Here is a 16,362-nt window from a genome sequence, read left to right as displayed (position 1 = left end):
GCCCCTGCTCATTAAATTGAGTTATTGTGCAGTAGTAACCAATGGAGATTGTATTGCTTTAATCTGCTTGGCACCATTTATCAGCCAGCCTCCTCAATAGTAGAAAAGATTATCAAACTCCAAAGTAAGCCGGAGTCCAAAGGCGATTTGGAAAGATATAGACACTAATCATGCTTGTTTCAATGCGGGCTACAGAAAAAGCTGGAGTCATGTCAACAATTTTCCTTTCTCTGAGCAAAAAAGCTTGCACTAATGCCTCTGAAATAATATAATCCTCAATGGAGGTGACAAATTTGCCAGCTTCATGGTTTTGGTGCATACACACTGAACACCGGAAGGAGTCTGCAGACAAGATGCCACCAGCCTCCAAGAGTGTCCCTCCAAGAGGGATACACCCCTCACACTTGAAGAAACTGAGATACTTGCTTTCAAGTGCACGAAAATTACCCTTCATAAGAAAACTCTAATCTCTGACCGGGTTTAATCACAAAGCACGCAGCTGGCTCACACATTATCATGGGCCAGCCTCCCTCACACCAAGACTCAAGATCAGTACAGATGGCAAACAAATGATCAATCAAAGCTAGGTATACAAAGCAAACCCTGTTGCATTTTGGCGAACCGAAGGTGCCTTTCCACGCTTAACACGATTACACCAGGCATTAACAGGTGGCGCTTAACTGTCTAATTTACCTCACCTCTCTGATTAGCTAATGCAACGTTGAAACGATACACGAGAAGAATCGTGTCTTCCGAAAAATGCGTTGCAGTTTCATATCAGCCTATAGGAGAGACAGATCGAGAGCGAGCGTTATTCCTTGAGGAGGTTTGCATTTATGCCTGCCTGGCCCAGGCAGAATCTTACAGATAGGATTTAGTAGGTGAACAACCTGATAAATAATTAACTGCGTTATTTCTTTATATGTTCTATTCAAGGACTGAACAGGTATAGTTATATATAACTGACACAACACTTTGCACATCTCAACTGCACAACAATAACACCCCGCTCCCTCCCCCTAAGTGATGAGCATCTCAGAGATGACATTCGAAACATTTTCTTAGAAAAATAATCATCTGTAATTTGTCGTTTAAATGCTTCCCTGAATTGGCCATCTGATCTGGGTAGACAATAAACTGGAGCTTAGCTACATTAAAAATCTCGGTCACTCGGCCAGCTAACTAGTTGACTAGTTAACAGGCCAGCTGTCGAGATCGACTCTTTAAACGACGCTACAGTTTAGCGCCTGGACTCACTCTCACATATACATACACGGGGAGGTTAGCTAGCCTGAAAAGCTAGCCTACCTGTCTAGTTAACGTTAGCTACCTATAGTGAGACTAGTTAGAAGACATAACACACCGCAAATTCGCTTAACTAGTTACCAAGCTTCAGTTACCACGCTAAATGAAATAAGTAATAGTAGCTAACGTCGTGCAAAGACGAATTGGAGACTAACGTTAACCAGCGAGTTAGCTATGTAGCGAACTCCAAGCAGACTGATACCACTGTAGCGAGAGAGCTAGCCCTTCTCCTTAGCTAGTTAGCTAGCGTAGCTGAAATCACCAAAATTCTGAACAAAACGGCGGAGACGGTCACTTGTTGATCGTTAAAGCCCCGCCCGAGTAAGCTCCAGTTTGCCATCTAATGTAAGCTAAACTTTAAGGCATGTAGTTCACTACCCTGCTAGCTTAGCAGCTGTTTCGTTCCCTTCATTCTCCACAGAATCCTATATGCAACCAGATCTAACTTAGCTAGCTCGCAAGACACCCCGATATCAATAGCCTGCTAGCTGCTAGCCTGTCAGCTAGCTAACTTGCTTGCTGTGTAAACAAGACGATGGAGCTAGCTACTTATGTCTTTCGCGTCGGTGTGATCTGCACCACCACATTTGTTGGCTGAACGTATAGCTAGTTGGCGACAAAAGAAACGGATAACTGCACCTGACATTCCACCAGAGACAAGCTGCTCTAGCTACTTACAAATTAAACGACTTTGTTGACGGTTGTTCGCTTCCTTCTCCCTTGACAGCTTGCGGGCACAACCTACCTTCTTTGAGGATTTTGACCGTCAATACGACAAACCGGATTCAGCCAATCGGAGCTGCGGAGAGGCCTGCGGGGGCCGGTCTCCAAGGCGGAGGAGTAACCAATGGCAGCGCGAGGTTTAGGCATTTGCAGTGTCAGGTTTGTTCGATTTTTTTTCCCCAAAACAAGGACGGAGCGAGACCTCTAGCCGTCAGATGACGAAGCGCAGCCACGGCGGATGGATGTTGGTAGTTCTTGCCTTCGTTGGTATCGATACTTGCCACGCACAGTTTCGTTATCCTATTAGCTGGCGTATTGCGAACAGAAAGCAGCCATGCATGAAAGTGATTTTACCTCCCTCTTTTAAAAACAGCCAAATGGGTGTTTTCCTACCTGAGCAAAATTCATCCCTGAATTGACTGTAGATTCATTGTTAGAATTCATGTTTTTGCCAGTTTAGCGTTCAAGACTGTTGTATCTATGTGTGTTTGAAAAAAAAAACTTTTATATTATTGATTGATTGTTGTCTGCTTTGGAAACAGGCATGTCATCCCAACAGAGCAGCATAAGTCTGAGGAAAATAAAAGAGTGCAGGTAATGCAAAGGAGGTGCAAAGGTGGGAGGACTGAGGGGAGGCTGCACTTCATTGCAGTTAAAAGTGCGATTGCTAAAGTAGTGCCGATGCAAGACTTTGTACCGTAGGAGTAACTGAAGATCACAGAACAGCAGCTCAAGAGTTTTGGGTCACTTGGAGAGAAGAAAAAAAACGAGGCGTTATCTGCTCATGAATATAAACTCAGGTTTCCTCGGTTTTCCTTCACTCACAATGTCTGGCAGTGTGAGGCTGCCTCGGTGCAGGGGGAGTCACAGACAGGCCTTGTTCTGGACACTGGAGCGACTGTAGGCCGCTCTCCAGCCCAGGACTAGAACCTGACGTCAGACCATGGCCTCTTTCTCACAGAGATCCCCCTGTGGGCCCTTGGCCCAGCTTGGTGTCAGTCGCAAGCCAGCACCCCCCTGGCACCAAGCCTGTTTGCCGCCCATGCAGGGACTTGTTGGTGCGGTTTCAGTGGTGGGGGGTTATAAGCGGATGGGTTGGTGGGGTCACAGTGAGCCTCTATGCTGCTGATGAAAAGGGTATTTTATAAACAGCAAGGTCAACAGCCTGTGTGAACAAGGCCCGCCTTTGAGAGAAACGCGGGCGCAACATGCACACACACACTTGGCTGACACACCAAGAAATACAAACATGCGCACACATTTTTTCTTGACAAGTTCCCTATAGTCATTAAACACAAGCAGTGCCTAGATCTTGAATGCAAAATAACGTTCTTGATATAGGATCAAGTGCAGTGAAGGGAAAAAGCTGTCAGCTGAAACAGGAATTATTGCCAACCAATAGCACAACTAGTCACTCCTAATTCCAGCAGAGGGCCTTAAGATCCAGTATTCATCTGTGCATGTCCCACTAATTCATATAACTAATTACTGTATGTGGCTGACAAATCCAAATCTAATTATTTAATGCTTACATTTTTAGGCTTTTACCTCACATGACACTACACTGAAATGTTTTGATTTACTGATTGTTTTTAGAATAGGTCAGGTCAGTTCTTAGCAGTATTGTTCAAAAGAAAATAAAATCAATCATAAGTGGGTGGACAGTGTTTGAATAAGCAGAAGCCACAGGCTGCCCTCTGGAGACTTACAATTTATTGAGCCATAACAACATTAAAAGGGACCCTAAATTTATTCCAGTAATATACCTGTGTTCTGTATGGTGATGTAATTTCATGAAAAGCTTCTGATCAAACCTAGTTAGACATTAATTCAATTAGTTATAATATATGAGCAGCACTTTTTTGTTGTTGTTTATTTGACACTGTTCTCTTGTATCATCTAACTGTACAAACATATTTTTAGTGTGAGCATGTAGGATAAACAGCAAAGCAGATGCACTCGTAACTAACAGGCTTATGTGCTGTGGATATGAGTACCGAACCTGCTCCGTGTAAGAGGATGATGGGAGGACGGACTCCATGCTGTCCATCTATGGGGGCTGAGCCCTGGCATACCTCATCCTTCCACCCTGCCCCTCTCTTCCTCCTGAATGGATCCACAAAAGACCCTCTGTTTCCAGCCTTCACCGGTCCAACAGCCACATGTGTTTCCTATTTTGTGCAGCCAGAGGTGCTGCGAAGCATGTGACCTCGCTGGGTCAGCCCAGGACAACAGGGCCCATTATAAGCGCAGGGGGCCTCCTGAGGCCTCCCCAATCTCCATGCTCCGTCCCAGGCCATGGTTGGGTCTCGACACCCGGGATCTGGAGAACCAGCGGCTTTGTGCGCTCTCCCTGCACCCTTGTCAGCACTCTTATCAAGCATCCAGCGGCAACAATGCCCGCCATTGGATCTCAAAAGCAAGGGCAATGACTCTATGCCATGTGTGCGATCTGCTGTTCATGTCTGCTGGAAGGGGGCTGGAAGTGGGGCACCACTCATTCTCAGTGAACATGTTCCAACGAGCTGTCAGCAGACCCGCGCACTGGATGAATGCAGACGCCAGACATGTACACAAGGACCTCTTAACTAATCTAGAACCGAGCGTTGTGGGACGGGTGTCCATTTCTCTGAGGGGTACACACATATGGACCCTTGAGAAGATAAACCCGCACAGATGTCAAAACCTCCATTGTCTTATTCTGCATACGTAGGGAACCAGAAACTTTCTTTGGTTTTAGAAGTAAATCAGTAACAGAAAAGACCTTATTTTGTTAAAGTATGAGTTTTTTTCAGGGACTGGCTTTTATACAACCTGAAAGCTAAAAAAGCTTTTAAAAGCAATCAAAGAAGTAAAGCTCACCTTGCTGCCATTATGCACATCAGGGCAATCATACATGTGTGCTGGAGCTCCTGTCAGTCTTTGAAAGAGAGAGAGAGAGAATGAATGGACCCTGATCTTAGGGGAAGCCAAGTGTGAGAGTGTCCTTTCATCAGAGAAGCTGATCGCTGAGGAGGGGTTGGCGTCCATGAAGCTTCCTACTGTCCCTCAGCGACAGGACGGGGAAGCTGATTCAGGAGCAGCCATCCATCATGGTAAATCAGCCCCTGTGGTGGAGTGCACTGGGGGCCGTAAATATTTCGTTTAGAGACCTCCTGCAGTACCCGCAGGCTGCAGAGGCCCGAGGGTCAGCGTAGAGACCTGGCAACATTTGACATATTCATCTCAATAGACATTACTGTTCACACACTGTACTCACCTCTTGCTGAAGTATAGGCATTAGCACCCAGGGGAAAGGAGCCAGCAAGGTGGAGGACTGCCAGGGTGGCATAGACAAGTACTTGACAGTTCTATATCTCCATTGAATCTGCAAGCTATGGTATGTGTTGCAGCTGAACATTGCACATAAATGGAAATGTCAACATATGTAAATATATCACTACTAAGATATATATAAATGAGTGGTACACCTTGTCACATTACAAGAACATATGCATTTTCCCTTTTACTGACTACAATTTCATTAATAAAATAGATCTCAAGGCTGCATTGAGGGTTCTGAAGCACATGAAATACAATCTCTAACAGCAAATGCTACTTGCATGAATTTCATAATTCTGTGAAAATTCAAGTATTGTGTCAGTGTTGGATTAAGTAATTTTAGTTTGGGTCTCCTGAGTGGCTCAGTGGTTAAGGCATTCATTTTCATTCCACCAGGGAAAAGGGGTGGGAATCTCAGCCAGGGTCCCCTTGGCTCACCTCTCTCAGGCCCTGTGCTGTTTGTCAGGTACATGCGAGTTGCTCAGATGATGTCAGCAGTGTAACGGCTATTCTCCAATGAGCATCCCCTCCACTCTAGTGTGCTGTGTGATTTGCTGTGTGAAGAATAGCTGTTGGCAATATGTGAGTGTATAAGAGGATTGCGTTCTTCTCACTTCAACTGTCCTTCCCAAATGCAGAGGTCATGGTGAGATAAGCCTAGTACACAGTTATCAATTCTAAAACAGGATTGTGTTTTGGAATGAATATGTAGCATGAAACAATGCTATTTGCAAGAAAGATGCACAGACATATGAATTATTCTGCTATACTGCTGGAGATGTTACAAATGCTATACTAAAAACTCTGTTAAACATGTTAGTGTATGTGCACATGCATACTGCCAGTCTGCCATAGATCAGGCTTTACTCTCACACTGTCATCACAACCGTTTCCTTCGGTAAACATGCACACTATTGTACAACTCAATTCATCCACTCAGCGTTTTCATGTTTCCTTACATTAGACCAAAACCAATTGTAAAGGGACTTTTTAAAAGGAACTGATATACAAGTGCAAGTTGTACAAATATACATGCAGATTGCAGACGTGTATAAAGTGTTTTGGCTAAGGACCCCGAAGGGCCAGTAAAGATGGCAGGATTGGTGCTAAGGCTGCAGGCATGTGTCTAAATCACCTCAGTGTGCAGAGAATGCAGGCCTCTCTTCCAGCATAGAAGCATGCTGGGAGAAGAGAGGCAAGTCTGTGTTTTGGCATAAGGATATAGTGTTCCCGCAAATGGGCACCCCCCTCAGCACCCCGGGCTTCATGCACGCTCGCACACACACACACACACACACACACACACACACATAGGCACAGACAGGTGCACACACAAACACACACACTAGCGCCACCTCTCTTTAGCCCTCCCTGCCTCAGCACAGACAGCCGCAATTATGTAATGTTTCCAAACTAAACCCAACAGCAAAATCCCAAACGTTGTGAAGTGCCCTTTCTTCTATCTTAAGAGAAGAACAGGCTGGTGCCAGTGGCCCAACAGCTCTGACATCCATCTTTCCCTGGCTCACACTGTTAAAAATCAGCCCTTTGTTCCCAGTCAGCAACCTTGGTCTAAAGTGGACAGGCAGAGTAGAAGAGTGGGGTTCATGTAAAGCAAACCTCTTTTATCCAGCGGTCAACTATAAGGGGCTTCAGGATTATGACCGCCGGAGCCAAGGTCCATGCAGCGGAAAAGCTTGCTTTAATTTTAGCACGCTGGTCCTAAATTACTCATGCCCTCAACCACTCAGTCCAAGCGTCCATTTAGTTGTCAAGGGAAAGCTGTCTGGCACCGCTAAGTTTTCATATATTGGCTTGCGCCCTGTCTGTGACGGGGTGAGCGAGTGCAAGGAGAGGAAGGGAAGGGTAGTTTTGCGCTGTTCCATGTTACAAGGCCTAACAGTTTAACCTGTTGTGTTGGAGTGTTAAACAGCAAGTTGGAACAATTGCATATTGATACATAAGTCCTTATGAAATCATTTAATCAAATTAATACATGGGCCCAATTGTTACCCCTCCATGTTTCATTGCCTTGTACTGTATAAAGATGCTCTAGCCTTATTCTAAAGGAATATTTTTTGTAAAATGTAATGTTTACATAGAAGTTAACTTACACTATTTTATCCCCGGCTTTCAAAACACATACATTTACCATGTGTGTTTTCTTTCATCAGGATAAAACACCGAGACCTGTTTCCTCAAAGTGCCACTTTACCTTGGTATTTGCTTTTCCTCTTTCCCCTCTCAGGAAGGCAGCTGATCCTTTAAAGCCCTGCAACCTTTACCTTAACTTAACCAGTCCAAGATTAACGCTGAGCGAGCCAAATGTACAGTAACTGGCAACATCAGATACATCTGAAGGCACTTCCAACATTAGGGGGCGCACACACACGCAAACACAAATGTACATACATACACACACATACACACACACTCGTCATCGTAGTTCTATGTTTTCTGAAGGAGGCTAACGTTGATGGCCATTCTGATTGCCATCAGGTGCCCACGGGCATCTCTGGTGACACATAGTGCCCCCTGCCAATTCAGAGAAGTTTCTGAAACAGTGGGTGAAGGGATTTGGTAAGGGTGTGCCCAACAATACGCTGATGGCTGGAGTCTGGAGAACAAACGTAAACCTGGGTCAGCATTGTCCGCTTACCTGTACCACACTGAAAGGAGGAGAGCTAAAGCAGGAGAAAGGGGGAGGAAGGGGGGGGGGGGGTACTTTGTATTGCATAGTCACAGCTAATGAATTTACCCACTAGGGTAACATTAGTGGGTAAATGGGCTTCATTGAGAGAATGCCGCTGTTCTTACCCTCTGCTCTCGACCCTGCATAGAGAAGCAGTGCTCTGCCAGCTACAATGCACTGTTCACTCCGCACAGGAAACTAAAATAAATATGTTCAGCTTAAAAAAAAAAAATGCTCCAAGGTCCTACAATGACGCTTTTCTTTATGGGAAGGCCCATCACCCTACACCGCTGAAACATTAAGCAGATCATACCGGCCTGATATTTTTCCCAGCGGGCTATCAGACGGTTTCAGCACAGCAGGAAATTCACAAAGCGTTCATGGAAATTATTTTTGTAAGCAGAGAAGAGTGAACTCGCTCTAAGTAAGTTAGTAAGTAAACTTACAGCAGAACAAATAATCCTGAACTTCTTGTCTTATTGGGCAATCATGAAAACCAGCTTCTTTATGGATAATATGCATGATATGCAGTGGATGGGGCACGAAGGAAAATGTGTTTATCTTCTGAGAAATGTGTATGTATTTTATATATTTTATATATATATATATATATATATACACACACACACACACACACACATATATATATATACATATATATATATATATATATATATACACACACACACACACACACACACATATATATATATATATATATATATATATATATATATATATAAGAAGATAAATTAGTGGAAAACAAGGATACTGTAGGCAGCTGTAATCTTTCCAGGAAGAGGTAAACCCGGGACATGTTGCTATACAGATTTCCAGCTCTGCTGGTCAGAAGATACATGACTGACCACCATAGAGGCGAAGTGCCAGATGTATTTATAAAAAAATTATTTGGTCAATATTTGATATTCTCTCAAGCATGCAGTTGGAGCTAGTTAGGACTAAGGCTCTGAGGACTGTGTCCATAATAAACCCATTCATTTCAATGGACTGAAAAAAGCACACTTTTCCCCTCAGAGGCTTCAAGACCCCTGACAGACACTGCAAGCTTGTGTGCAAGGGTGATTGGAAACTGAGTCAAAGAGGCTTTTTTTGGTTCGGCTCCGCCCACCCCGCCCTGATTGGGCGTGATATACTGATCTACATAGCAGATACAACCGCCCCCTCGAAAAGCTCACCGCGGGGACGACCGTGTACAGACCCGTTAATCGTATCAGGACAGATCCTTCTTCAAGGGCGTGTAAATAGCAGGAGCGTGCCTTTTTTCCTGATAAAAGTTAACAGTTTTCATTCGCTATTCTCACCTCACGTGACCATCAGCTTGCTCAGGAAATACTATAGCGTATACATATGTGCGTGTGTGTGTATTTGATGAACGGAAACGAGAGAAAAAGAGAGGAAACTGTTGTTTTTTAATTATTTTTTAAAGTAATATTAAATATATATATAATATTTAAAATAGCATTTTATAACAGATCCCACCTTTAGATGATTTCAAAGGCATATGGCTAAAGGACTGGGTTAGGAAAACGCGACTCTCACAATTTTATCTGAATCCCAACTTTAAACATTTAAAATCTCGGCCGGTGTAATTTTGCGCATCATGGCTCGCCCAAACATGATCCTGTACGAATTTCAGTGGCGGGTACCACGCAGTCTCCTTTCACGGACGGCTCCCTCTGCTGGCTGAACTGGGTAGAGCCGCGAAGCAGCGCACAGAATGACAGTTCGTTTACCGCTGTTCTAACCGGCGATGATGTGCAGGAAAATGACCTTGGTGACCAGCCTTCTGTATGCGGTCGCCACAGTTCATCATCATCATATTATCATCAAGTTCTGCAAGTAAGGTTCAAAAACATTTTAGTTATAACCAATCTGTGTGAAATCCATGAATGTTTAAAAATTCCTTCAAATTCTGCTGCACAGCCTGCGTAAAGAGACTTAAAGAGAGCTGTATTTAAATCTCTCTCTCTCTCTCTCTCTCTCTCTCTCTGTCGTGTATACGTGTTCGGTGTGCTGTTGATTCCATAGTCACCCCTTCCATTGAGCTCACAAACTTCGGCAGTCGCATCAGCAAATTTTTTACTGGCTCAAAATCGGTCTGTTTGAGGGGAAAAGCCGCACACTAACTGCAAGGCATTCGCTCTCCAACAGCACGGCTTTTCCAGCTCTCTTTTTTTCCTCTCTGTTAATACATCCCCAAGTTTGTAAGTTTGGAGCTGAGGCAGTTTCCCACCTCCCCTTCCAGACTCTAAAGCAAACAGCTGAGTACAAAGCAGCAGGTCTGGGGAGAGGAAGAGAGCCTGAAATTACAAGTGGCCTGAGGAACTCTCCGCGCCTGCTTTCAGGGCCTCGGAGAAGAAGCCTTTGTGCTTTGCTGCGAACTTACGTTTTATATTCGCTCATTCAAAGTTCACCCGCCATGTAAGAATGCTCCATGCGTCTCAAGCATTTGCGACCTTTTGGATGAAAAGAGCCTGTGAAGAAAGGCAAATGCCTCGCCGGTCCCTCTAGGCTTCAGCTGAAACTGTGTCATCTGCCTCAAGCACCCGCCTGCCTGCCGAGCCCTCATCAGAATATCTGTCGAGAAAATGAACCACCTGAAAGAACGATAAACCAAGGGGAAGATGTGGAGACAAAAAGAGTATGATGCATTTACCATCAAGCTGGACCAGCCTGCAGTGTTTTATTGAAGTGCCTGGTCACTCAAGCGCCAGGCATCGGCTTATCTTAATACAGCCCCTGGCAAAACAATGTACCGTTTATAACAATATTCTAACATCAGAAACAGCCCACAGTTGAACACAAGGGGCCCCTCTTACCAGAAATGCTTTACTTGTGAATTAAATACTTTATTATTATGAGATGATAGCAAGTTTATGATTGTTTTCTTACAGAAGTGTATTTTGGGTAGTGTTTCGTGGTAGCTGGTGGAGAGACTGAGATGAAAGTGACTGAGGAATTGTCTGACGTGGGCACTGTACATAGAGTTCTTCAGGGTGTACGGTGAGACAAACACAAACTGAACTATGCTGTATAATAACACCAGTAGGGGCAGAAAACAGTGTCGGGCCTACTTTTAATATAGGCCCGTCAGCTGAGAGGTCATAAGATGCAGTCAGGTGTGTCAAAACAATAATACCAAATATGCACAGCAGCACTAATATTACATCATGGGGCTGTTTGTAGGCAGAAATAGTCATGCACAGAGAAGAATTTTTGAGTCCCACCTACCATTTGTTTATTTCCCTCTTGTACCTAGTCTGAATTTTTTTTCAGGTTTGGGGTCAATGAGTGAAGATCTCCTCTCGAATATGAGAAAATTAAGTTTGTGTTGTTGTCGTCGATTTTTTGTCAGGGTACGCATTCGCAAATTGACTTGTATGCAGCTAGGAACAAGTAGGTGAGCCTTCAAAGTTCTTTTTTAGTATGTAATGAGTGTCCTTCTATTTCAGACCGTATTTTTAAGTACTTGAATTTAGGTATTTAAGTATTTAAGTACTTGAACATCGTCTCATCGGGCAACAGGAAACGTATGAAGGCCTTCTAAGTGAAGCCGATATGGACTGAGGTCATGGGATATTTACAGTATGTGCCTTGAGGTGCAGGTTACACTGAGCTGGAAAAACTCACTCGCAAAAGCATGTACCTTCTTCTCCCAGCTGTGTCAACCTACCTTTCCCATCATTGCCACGCCTTTGGGTTTTTCTTCCTGTCTGTCTCACACAGACAAACCCCCACAAAAATTTGGACAAGTAAACATATTGCAGACTGACAGAAGGTGCCCAGAAACATTGCATCCCAGCACACAGGATTAGCTTTGTATGAATGAATCCTCTTTGTCTTGCTTGTGCTTACCCGTACTGCCATTAACGGACTGGAGAGCGACCAGGGACTTCGTGAGTTCAGGCAGAAATCGCACCAGCACAGAACAGTTGACGCAGAGCAGTCATGGCGGGTGGAAATTGGTGAAGAGGTGGAGGGAGGGTGTAAACCCAAAAGCTCCTTTGCATTTATTTTCCGTTAGAAACTCACAGAAGTCTAAGTCTGCTCAAAGTCTTTTCCGTTTGAGACTTACAGAAGCCTAAACTTGGCCGCACAATGCAGCCATACAAGTTGGCTGTGAACCCTGGACCAACCCTTTTTGAAGTTGAGTTAAGGCCGCTCTGTGACATTTTTGTGTTTAAATCCAAGCAAGGTGGAATGAGCAAACCCTTCCCCCAGCCACTACTGGCCTTTAACGGTCTTTGCTGCTCCATGACGTTTGTATTTATAGAGTGATGGAAGTGTCAGAGATCAACAAAATCGGTCGGTCTGCTTTGGGATTTTTCCTAAAACAAGCCCCAGTCGAGAACATTTAAATACTGACACACCTAAGGTGTCGCCATGACAACTGACCACCAAAAAAAGTAACCTCACTGGAAAAATCCAGGTAACATAAAGAAAGCACCCCAGTGGTTCACAAATGGAGGACAAGGAAGTCAGAGTTAGATGTAACAGAGTTTCCAATTCAATAGCTACTTAAAATATCACAGATTCAACAGGCCATTTATTTAAGCAGGTTAATGACAGGAGTGTGACAGAAAGAATAACTGTGGCTCTTGAGTTGATTTCTGGATAGTCACGTGGTTGGACCAGACCTTGTGTTCAATGTGGGAAAGTAGTAGTAGTAGTGGAACAGATTAGCCACAGGATGTCTGTAACAGAGGTTTCTGTGTCACTATTGTGGAATTCACCTGGAGAGTTCCAAAAAATACTTCAACACACTAGTGTAGACCCAGACTTTAAAATGCTTCAGAAATCATAACGTCAGTAAATTACATTGTATCTGTACATGCTCACCTTTACAATGGTTCTGGCAGCTGTCATCCACAATGCCAGCCGTTTTCAGTCCCAGTAAATTAAAGGTTCTAAATAACTGGGAGCGAAACATACTTTCATTTGATCACAGCTGACAAACAATTCTTTTTTCAGTAGCAGAAAACTGGTGGTAGAGTATTTCTGAGTAAGTATTTCCTTATAGCAATGCTGCCTCACACAAGCTTGTTATGCACTCTGATGTCACTGCATCCAGGTTAGCAGGTTAGTGTGTGTGCATTAGATGAGCATGTACAGATACAATATGAGAGGTGAGGAGAAAGAGAAGGAGAGACTGTACTGCATAGTCACAACTAAGTAGCTGAGATAAAGACTTTTGGAGTTGTAACAGTAAATCCAATCCATCAACGATTACATATTTTGTCACTACTTAAAATTGCTCATGACCATGTCACCATGATCGAAAGGTACACATACAGAGGCAACAGTGAAAAAATATATTCGCCAAGTACTCACACCATTATTGTTCTCTGTTCAACTCATTTTATAAAATTATGGTTGACACTTCCAGTGCATTAAGTACTCTCTAGTAAACTTTTGTGTCTACACAGTTATGTTTATGTGGTACGGTGCTTGACGGAACAGATATAAAATATCCATGTGTTTCATACATTTTTGACCGGTTATGATTCAAGGCTGTATCAGGAAAGGCTTATATATAAAGCAATGAGGTGGAAAATGATGTTTTGTCTTTGAATGCGCAGCTATTCCTTCACAGTACAAACATCTCTTTGTTTGGAAATAAACTGTTAAGAATCTGAACTAAGTTATCACTAATTATGTGTGCTGTCTGCACAATTATTTTTGGTGTAGACAGCAGTTGTACTAAAAACACATTTCAACTCCAAATTATCTCCAAAACAATGTTTCATCATCTACAGTTATTAAGATCTTCAGGAATGAGACTGTCTTCCAGAAAGATTTCTGGAGGCTGATGGACGTTAATAGTTATTCATCACGTCAAGTGTTTATAGAACAGGAAAAAACTTTCAAAAAAATGCACCGAAATGCATACTGGGAAATTGGTATTTTGGTTTGAATTTTTAAAATCGAACTGGCTGAACTGCCGAATTAACGTACCTATCACACCAAGCACCCATTTCCAAGCACCTCTCACCTCCCACTCATTTTTATGTGCATAATTTTTTTTAATTGCATGTGTTGCTATTTCCTGTTGCACAGAGAGCTTTCAGAGGCCTGCAGGCCGACCACAGGAACAGTCGCGACCGGACTGAAAGGAGCCCTCTGTCTGCACCTGGGTGTGGGTGCAAGTCCTGGGCCTGCAGGGGCGTAGTCCACGGATTGCTCTGGAAACTGAGGGGATATGCTCCACCTTAGTAGGCTTCTATAACGAAGTTAGCCTGTGCAGCTTGTTCCATTTTAAATCATTACAAGTTATGCCCTAAAATGGACATTCTCCGCCTTCTCTCATTCTTCTGTCTCAGTCTAGCATGGCCTCCTGCAGTATTTGTGGTTCTCAGCATCAACTGACATGCATATACATCCACAGATCCTATCTTGAACTGCTGTGAGAGACTTCTTCAGTGGTTATTTTTCTCTCCTGTTGTTTATATTGTATAAGGTAAGACAAAATGGGGTGATGAACACAGTGGAACTCACTGCTTCCCCACCACCCTTGTGATCCATCAGTGCATCCCACTGGACATCAATGAACCTGTCTTCGTTAGAATGTTATCTCCACCCCACCACTCCCAGGCACTGTATGTACAGTATTTTTCTGTTATAAAACAACCTCTCAGAGTTGCTGAATGGACTCTTCCTTTTAGAGTCCAGGGGATTAGCGCAAGTCTCAACCCAAAAAGCTGACCCTCAAAGTGGAAAAACTGCTTCATCAGACAAGAGGTTTGGACAATGATGCTCCTTTGTCCCACTGATCCTATAAGAACCTGTCATGTTTCCAGATATTCCCTGTGACCTGCCACATTCTGTAATGCCCCTTTGAGTCTCAAAGCATTAAGGTTACAGGCAAACACTGTAACCTGTAAATTATAATTGAGCTAACATTTATCATTGACACTCCAGTGTCTGTAAGTACACACTGTCATCATGTTAGCCATCATTCTTCCTCCTCCCAGTGAACTACCTTTCTGCCACCCTTTTTTGAAGGTATGGGACTGTCAGACAGGATGCTGGGACTGCATTTGGCATGTATCGCATGGCCATGTTAGTAGGTCACAGGAAAAACACACAGTCTGTGTGACCTACTTCCTGTGTGTGGAAGTCCAGGGGATCATAGAAGAGGACACAGTGGCAAGGCCTCCTGGAGTCACTTCTGACTCCTGACACTTCCTTTCATGGTTTCCACATTTCCAGAGTTCTAAGCTTCTTAATGTGTTGTGTTTCACATTTGTGCAAATGAATGTTGACTTCCAAGCTACCAGATAATGCATAGCAAATAAGGCAATTAAACTGGGCAGGCAGTTTTATGCAATGTACACTAGGATTAAAAATAATTATCATCTGTGTTCCTTAGGGATTAATTATTGACAGAATATTTTGTTGTTGCAGATATCTTGGAGTAAATGAATGATTTACGTAAAGCAAGAATCTATTGCAGTAGATCAAAATAAAATAATGTTGTATTGCTTGCAGGAAATAACAAAGAGGCCAAGTCTCAGTGCTGTGTTTGTATGGGAAAAATGATTAACATCTTTACTCAATGGGGTGCTTTTTTCTTTAAAAAAGGCTTCAATATTGAAGCTACTGTAGCAGGCTGATTAACTTCAGCACGTAGACTATCATAGTGGCTCCACCTTCATGCTCCTCTCCAGCAAGGCTTTGGCCTACTCCTGAAATGTTCTTTTATACTCTAAATCCCAAATCCAAAACATCCTCCGCTTTCTTTTTTGTATTTAATGAGGTTATTTAATCCAGTCGCAAAGAACAGAAAAAAACAGGACAATTCAGCAGTGGCCAGAATTCCCTAAGGTCAACTGGCCCCACATATGTACAGTACATGTACTGTACTGTGTGATCCATTCCAAATTCAGATTCATGTTTTTTTCCCCACACTAACTATGAATAAAGACAATTGCCTGACACAGAAACTACAATACAATATCTCATATAGGTAGGTGGGTCCAAGATCTCAATATGCTCATTGAAATGATTATGTTCTGAGCTGAAGTTAGTCATGTCTTTGCCAATGCCAAATACACGTACACGTATTTAAATCATTGACAATAAAACGTTACAGGAAAAATTCGAGAGTAGGGTTATTTTATCTGTTAGCAACAACGAAAAAAGCTTCTAACTTGTCTTCTTCTGTATGTTACATTTTGAAGTAAAAGCTGTTGTTGCACTTTTTTCTTTCCGAATGACGATAGTAATAAAAACTCAAACCCGCAAACAAAAAGGGTAACACATGACGTAACCGGGATTCTTATGGGTAAACAATGCATTCA

At 43.2% G+C, this 16,362-nt stretch overlaps 1 protein-coding gene across 3 annotated transcripts in view; it reads right to left on the bottom strand.

The window, feature by feature from the left end:
- LOC118788400 (inositol hexakisphosphate and diphosphoinositol-pentakisphosphate kinase 2-like) overlaps positions 1 to 2,060 on the bottom strand; it is a 37,163-nt gene extending 35,103 nt beyond the window's left edge. For all 3 annotated transcript variants that reach the window (XM_036544379.1, XM_036544381.1, XM_036544382.1), the window contains exon 1: positions 1,984 to 2,060. The gene's annotated coding sequence lies outside the window, so the exon portion shown is untranslated. The remainder of the gene's footprint in view (positions 1 to 1,983) is intronic.
- Between the last annotated feature and the right edge of the window lie 14,302 nt (positions 2,061 to 16,362).

The sequence above is a fragment of the Megalops cyprinoides genome, chromosome 13, assembly GCF_013368585.1.
Source record: "Megalops cyprinoides isolate fMegCyp1 chromosome 13, fMegCyp1.pri, whole genome shotgun sequence".
Taxonomy (NCBI): domain Eukaryota; kingdom Metazoa; phylum Chordata; class Actinopteri; order Elopiformes; family Megalopidae; genus Megalops; species Megalops cyprinoides.
Note: the sequence above shows the minus strand (reverse complement) of the source record. Positions and strands in the feature narration are given on the sequence as shown.